We start from the raw sequence: 7,477 nt of genomic DNA on the forward strand, positions 1-7,477 counted from the left end.
TAATAACTCCTCTCCCAAGTTAACTGACCGATCCTCTCTCTATTTCCTAGCCACGTAAGAGATGAAGAATGTTGCATTTGTGAAGCCCTAAGGGCATGTCAATATCATTAGAAAAGGACTAGACAAGGAGAATTTGTTATTTTTCTGTGTGGATTCTCCTTTGGCAAGAAGTTCAAGGTCATCCATGTAAAGGAGGTGAGTAAAAGGTGTGGGTGATCTGTGCTTAGGGGGTCCAAGATAATAATAAGAAGTTACAGGATTTAGTGACAAACAGGAAAGCAAAGGAACTAAAAGAATCTCCCTGAATTATTATAATTTATGATATATACAAACCAACGGTCATAATTGCGACGATTCTAGGATTCGAACACTCAACCAGCAGATCCAAGAAACTCAGGGGAAAAGGGGAAATATGCATTAAATAATCCCTGTATTACGGGTGTGCTCGTCACTCACATGAGCACAGGGTGTGCTTGTCTCAAACATTGTGTGACGTAATTAGTACGTTTTATAACGACGCTTTGAACAATACTCCAGTTATATCCCAGCTTGATGTGGGAGGACAGCCCAAAGTGATGCAGGCCTCAGACGTTTGCCACTCTGGTGAAACTCATGAGCACGGATATGTTGCTGACAAACCTAGAAACATAATCAGGGCCAACCGGGATTCGAACCAACAGTGATAGGCTTCCAGCATGTCCCAGGGACGCAACTCTGCACAGCGATAATGCGGCGCCTTAGACGACCCCTGACGTCATTAAGACATATGAAAAAAAATTAAGTAGCAAAAAACAACAACAAGGATTTATATTCACATTTCGGGAGTTTCATAAAAGCCGTCGATCAATAAAAGCTGTCGAAGTACAACTCAATCTAAAGCACAACATTATATGTATTGACATTATTCAACAAAACCATGCAAACACATTAACAGTTATCTAAGAGTCGACAGGTGTTTCATGTTTGAACTTGCTGAACAAATATCCCTCAGGTGTATACGTGTCAGTTTAGTAATGTAAATAGCTACATATTTAGAGACTGTAGGGATAAAACACTTCCGAGGAAGTCTCAGATAGCTTCAAACTAGAAGCTCTAGATCTAGTTGTTTGGTTCTAGATGAGTACTCCAGTGTCAAGCGCCAAACAAACACATACTTTTTTAGGCAAATCATGTGTTTGTGGCGGGTGCTACCGGAAGGGCAGAAAATGTCGCGAACACCTGGTGTCATCATTGGTTTTCAGTGATCTATTCATATAGTGTTCACCGTTATTTTGCCTTGAACGCCCAATGTAATGTGTTTCGGTATATAATCGAGCCTGCTTATTCTTTGGCGTTGAGATTTATATCTACACAGCATGTCTTTGATTCTTTGCTAAAGCGTTCAACAGACCTCTATATTCTTGTCGGATAGAGACAAGCCTTTGTTGGAAAGACGCGGACACAATTCTAAGACTCTGAGTCATGTCAGTGTTGTGATTACCACACAGAGCTAACTATCAGACGGTCTACTGTCTAACCTGTGTGAATAGATATCATTATTAGATCGTCTATGTCAGATCACAGTCACTCGAGAGCTGCAAAATCTTCCTTTGAAGAGAACTAAAACGTTTTGAAATGGCATTTGACGTCAGTTTCTAATTATCGATATGTCTCGATTTTAACTCAAAGCATCAAACAGACAACATGCTATCCAAAAAGTCAAGATAATTCATAGCCGAAAACAACAAATGTTTAAAGAGTCTCCACGTCCTCTCAATTCCCAGAGTCTCAAAATGCGGCGATTCACGCTCCGTGACGCCTAAAAGTTATTAGTGGATAATATTTTCAGAACACAAATGAGAAGACTTTCTATGTTAGAAAAAAATCAAATTTTAACATTGTATGTGTTATCATACGCTCAGGTTGTAATGGTAAGTACGTTGATAAGACGGAACTTAAGACGAATTTACGCATGAAGTTGTAAAAATCAGTCCCTTTAATCCCACTATGTCTGCACTATTCAGTGATTATTTGGAAAAGTATGGAATCGGCGATTTTCAGTCGAACTTTAATGACACCTTCCCAACCAGAATATATCTTTTATGTCACCTTCGTCAACGTTATGATATATTTAATGTCATCTTCCGAACATTAACATAAATTTAATGTCTCTTCCCAACATTAATATTAGTCGCCTCTTACAACACACATTGTCGCCTCTCATGATAAATATGGGTTGCTGAAGAACAATTCCAACCCGATGAATTCAGCAAATTGCCATATCTCAGTGTCGCATTCGGCAGCCCGACCGTTACGAGTAGGTTCTCTAAACTTAAAACATATCCCTACTCTAAGACTTTGGGCATTCTTTCGAGGCAAGTATTTGTACAACAAAACAGAACTCTTATCAAAGGATTATCTAATGATTTTAATAAGAACATCTTTATAGACAACATACAACATATGAGGATTATACAAATTTGAAGATATTTAATAGTTGATTTCACAACGCTCGGTCGCGGTTGACTATTGTACGTTACAAAATTGTAAGATGCGCGTTCGGGCCCGCTGGCAACAATTGTTCTGCGAAGAAATTGAGGCCATTCACTTCAGAGTGAAAAGAAAATATAGTTTCGTTTTTACATATCAAACGTTACAAAAAGGATCGTTTAAACAATACAGTAAGGTAACAGGTCATTTGAGGTACAGTTGAAGGAGTGAAACCATCACGAACTGTGTACTGGCGGAAAAGGCCACACGGATTATATACCAACAAGGTGCTGGTCCTCGACCAAGAACTGAGTCACTAAGTACCTCCAGGGTATATGTGACTTTATCTGCAATTGGTATACTTTAATTAACATATATCATGGTCAACAGCGTGGATGTCCTATTATCAGGAAGGACGTTAGTGCAATATATAGTGTGTGGACGTGTATGTCTTAGTGCCTGTAAGTGTAGAGGTAATATAATTGTCAAACCAAGAATAAGAAGCCTGGATTTTCTGCCAAAACAGAATCCACTTGGCGCAAAGGGCAAATAGCTTTGAAAATTATAGGAATGGACCACAGGAAATCAGTGATGACACCATGATGGCGAAAAGGGTCAGCATGTCCTGCCCTACCGGTAGCACCTGCCATTCATACAATTGGCATAAACAAATTATTGCCTGATGCAGAACAGCCTGTAATGAAACCAGACAATCAAGTGATCGATGAACCAGTGACACGAGAGTACCATTACAGATTTTGTTGAAACTAATAAAAACGGTATCTTAATTATGAGTTACATCTCCACAAGTGCAGAGATTTTGCTGCTTATAATGAAAGACAAACGTAAAGAAATATATCCGTTTTGCATCAGTGGGGCGCAGTTTTAAAGGAAGAAATAGAAAAACCCTAAGGTAAATCGGAAATTCGAACCCACGATCAAAGGATCCAGACACGCCAAAGTGACGCCAGCTTGCAAAGCGTGTCAACAACTGTTTCAACAACGATAGGCCTCGAGGCCATTACGTTTGTGACGTCGGAGCGTCAAAATTGGTATTTGAATTGCGTTAGAAAATAATGTATGACACTGTATCATGTAGATAACAAAATATGAATATGGACCTTATCTTTTTTGGACATGCCCATGGAACACGTTTTACGTTTCGCACTCACAATTTGGAGAGACAACTCACTACAGGAATGATGAGCTCTCGCATTGGTCGACAATGGTAATGGATTTTGAAGTACACCATCAATGCTACACTCACAGCATTACAACAGCGCGATGACACTTAAGTGGCAGTGGTGAAACGAAATCTTGTCTTTACTACTTTCATACAGTTTCTCTTTCAAACAACCCAAACACCAAACCATTATGGACAAAGAACTCACAAGATATCTGAAGAAATATAAACACGCAGCATTCCATCATAATACATATCATGTGATATTAACACTTAAATCGCCTTAGAGTTTCCACAATGAATATCGACTTCAATGTATCGCTCCAATAGACATGTTACAGAATCAATCACAAGTAAGCAATAGGAAGCAATCACATTGTTTATGTCTCTGAAGCATGGGTGGTAGCAAAGTGGTTTTTCTCCCGGGGCCTGTGAGCCTTGCAGGGTACGGTTTTGAGCAGAAACGAACGTGTCAATATTGAAGAGTATCTTTTTGTCTAAAGTCAAACATATCTGACAGTATCATGTTTATCGGTAACTAAGGGCTCATTCACAAAGTAGAGAATGGTATTTTTTTAAAGATTCAAACATCCGCTTCATCACCTGGCATATTCTTACTGTTACCTGAAGCCATGCCAGAAGTACTCAGGATTGCATAATGGTAAAGCAGTTCTCAGGTTGGTCGTTGGGTACTACTCAGATAGCCACATGGTTTGTCGTTTACTCCACTGGAACAAACGCTGGAGGAACATGTGCTGATTTGAGTAACATTCCACAGCTTGAGGCGTCCAAACGTCTTATTGGATTTACCTTTCAGACAATTCAAAGCTCATCCCCGCTTGGCTGTGCCAGGGAGTGTCTTTTGAGAAACAGGTGCCTCTCTTTCAACTTTTACCTCCCGACATCAGACTGCGACCTGAATGACATGAACAGCACCAGCGCATCTTCTTCTTACGAAGGTGGGAAGCTTGCCATGGGGAGTTATTACAGGTATTTATGCTTCCAACTTTAGCAAACCTCATGTTCTTGAATATGGAGCAAAGCACGGAGTCTCACAGATGACATCGACCCGAGAGGAACTGGGGTAGAATAGGTCTTCAGCGACCAGGCTTGCCGTAAAAGGTGACTATTCTTGTCGTAAGAGGAGACTAACGGGATCGGGTGGTGAGGTTCGCAGACTTGGTTGATGTATGTCATCGTGTCCCAATTTCGTGGATAGATGCTCATGATGTCAATCACTGGATTGTCTGGTCCAGACTCGATTATTTACAGACCGCCGTCATATAGCTGGAATATTGCTTAGTGTGGCGTCGAACGACAAACAAACAAACAAACAAACAAACAAACAAACACAGATGACTTCCTTATCTTGTTATATTGGTGACGGGTTTAACATCTCTGGGCGTCTGGACAGATCCTCCGGGGTTCAAATCCCAGAATGGTACTCCGACATTTTATGGCCTCTACATTGAGGCTTAACGTGAGTCTGATGACGTTGACATCACACGCAGCCCGTGCCGGCTGTTGACGTTGGTATTTGTAACGTTTTTAAATCAAGGCATTTCTTGGAAATTAAATATTCCATTTCCCATTGTAGGGGTGGCAAGGTTGAAGAGATAGTTAAAAAGTGCTGAACGAATATATTTCTCCAACAAACGTTATGAATTAACATTTTACTATTTATTTTACATGTGTAAGTCTTAATAGTTAGTTAGCAATTACCCTCAGTAAATGATTAAACAAATCAAAATGAATTCCTCCCCCCCCCCCCCCCCCCCCCGTTCGGCTAACATACGGCTAACGATCGCATTCGTGACCAACTCGTGTTATCCCCGAACAAACCGAATAGCAGGTTACGGAAAAGGGCGAGTGGTGACGAATGGCAACGATCCGTCGGTCTCCCAATCATGGGGGAAAGGTCAAGACCTGGACAAGCATAGCGAGTTAACGGTCCAATTATTGGCACCAATATGTTGTATCGGTAATACTGTCCAGAGACCCGTCCATTAACAATATGCAGTGACGTTCTGGCAGTCATAGTGATTATGTCAACATCGATTTGATTGGCTGTTCTGGTCCCATTTCAAGCCTGGTTTCTGTTTCTGATTTCAAGCCACAGTTACGGCCGCCAGAAAGCGGTAAAGCCATAAGACGACACGAGAAAGCGATGCCACGAGACGAGAAAGCGATAACACGATACGAGAAAGTGATAGCACGACACGAGAGAGCGACAAATCGATACGAGAAAGCGAAACTACGAGACGAGAAAGCGATAACACAATACGAGAAAGTGATAGCACGACACGAGAAAGCGAAAGATCGATAAAGCGAGGAAGCCATAGAAGGAGGAGAAAGCGAGAAAGTGATATAACGATATGAAGTAAGCGAGATCGACATAGAACGAGAAAGCGAAAGAGCGACAAAGCGACATTTCCCCAAATTCCGTAAATATATAAGGTTTTTGCTGATATTCAGTGATCCCTCCCCATGGTTATCACCGCTATGTTGCCTTTTATACCAAAAACCTTTCAACAATTTGTAGTGAAGATTAATTGCCCCTTTTATGGGAGTTATTAGTTTTTTTACCACACACACACACACACAGACACACACACACACGCCATCATCGTCATGACTGCTTGACAGAGGGAGACAGACTGACTAAAACAATCCACCCACATACAGAATTTGACAAAACTATACTTAAAATATACATAAAATATTAGAATGACAGCTGATTGATGTAACATATGTTATAGATAATCATAGTAATATTTCATATTGCTATCAACATTAACTATGTGGCCACACTAACTAGGATGTCTCTCCATATGTGTAGTGCACCCGAGTACACATATCAACACCATTGTTACAGCGATGGGAGCGGGGATGTAAGCGTTCGCTTGTCACGCCGAAGACCCAGGTTCGATTCCCCACATGGGTAGAATGTGAGAAGCCCATTTCTGGTGCCCCCGCCATGATATTTCTGGAATATTGCTAAAAGCGGGGTAAAACAATACTCACTCATGCAACGCGGTGTTTACAGGTTACTCTATGAAAGTACATATACTTGTAGATTTGCACAAGGCAAGAGACACAAGAGACACAATTCAAGTTAATCATAAATCAAATGTCAAGAAGAATATTTACGGACAAAAGTATTACGGCATTCATAATGTAGCATCATATGCTACTCAAAACAATTAATTAAAGAACAAAGTTATAAGATTGTGCTTTGTGATATAATCAGCTATGGCTGATTAACATATAATGGGTGTTCTTTAACTTCTTTTGAAAAATATATATATGAATTTTAACTTGATTTATAAAGAACGGCCCCTTACCCACGTGCACAGAGGAACTGAATGGTCCACTTGCAAGTTTTCGGGCGTGTCAGGGCGTTAGGTTTTAGTTCCGAAATTTCAGGCAGTCATTTTTCAGATCTAATCTTCTGACGACGATCACAACATTACTTTTCTGGAGAGCATATATTATAGATTTCTCTAACATCCTCCAAATATTCTATATACATTAAATAACGTTGTTCCCTGTCTTGAACATTTTAAGGAAACGTCTTGTTTTGATCATCCAAAGTTGTTTTTGTGACGTCACCACATCTATTGTTAATATCTATAACCGAGACATAACCTAACCTACTAGTATTTGTCGCTCAGTTTGATTGGACGGCTATTTTTAGCGTCGTGTCATTTGAATCTGATTGAAAACGAGGCTATGGTAGCGATGGGTTCCTGTGTAGTTATCATAATAGAATGGAGACTTTGGGTTATGAATCCATCAATATCTCGGTAGCTGAACAGATTCCAT

Source organism: Haliotis cracherodii, unplaced genomic scaffold (assembly GCF_022045235.1).
Source record: "Haliotis cracherodii isolate W230 unplaced genomic scaffold, xgHalCrac1.p SCAF_16, whole genome shotgun sequence".
Taxonomy (NCBI): Eukaryota; Metazoa; Mollusca; class Gastropoda; order Lepetellida; family Haliotidae; genus Haliotis; species Haliotis cracherodii.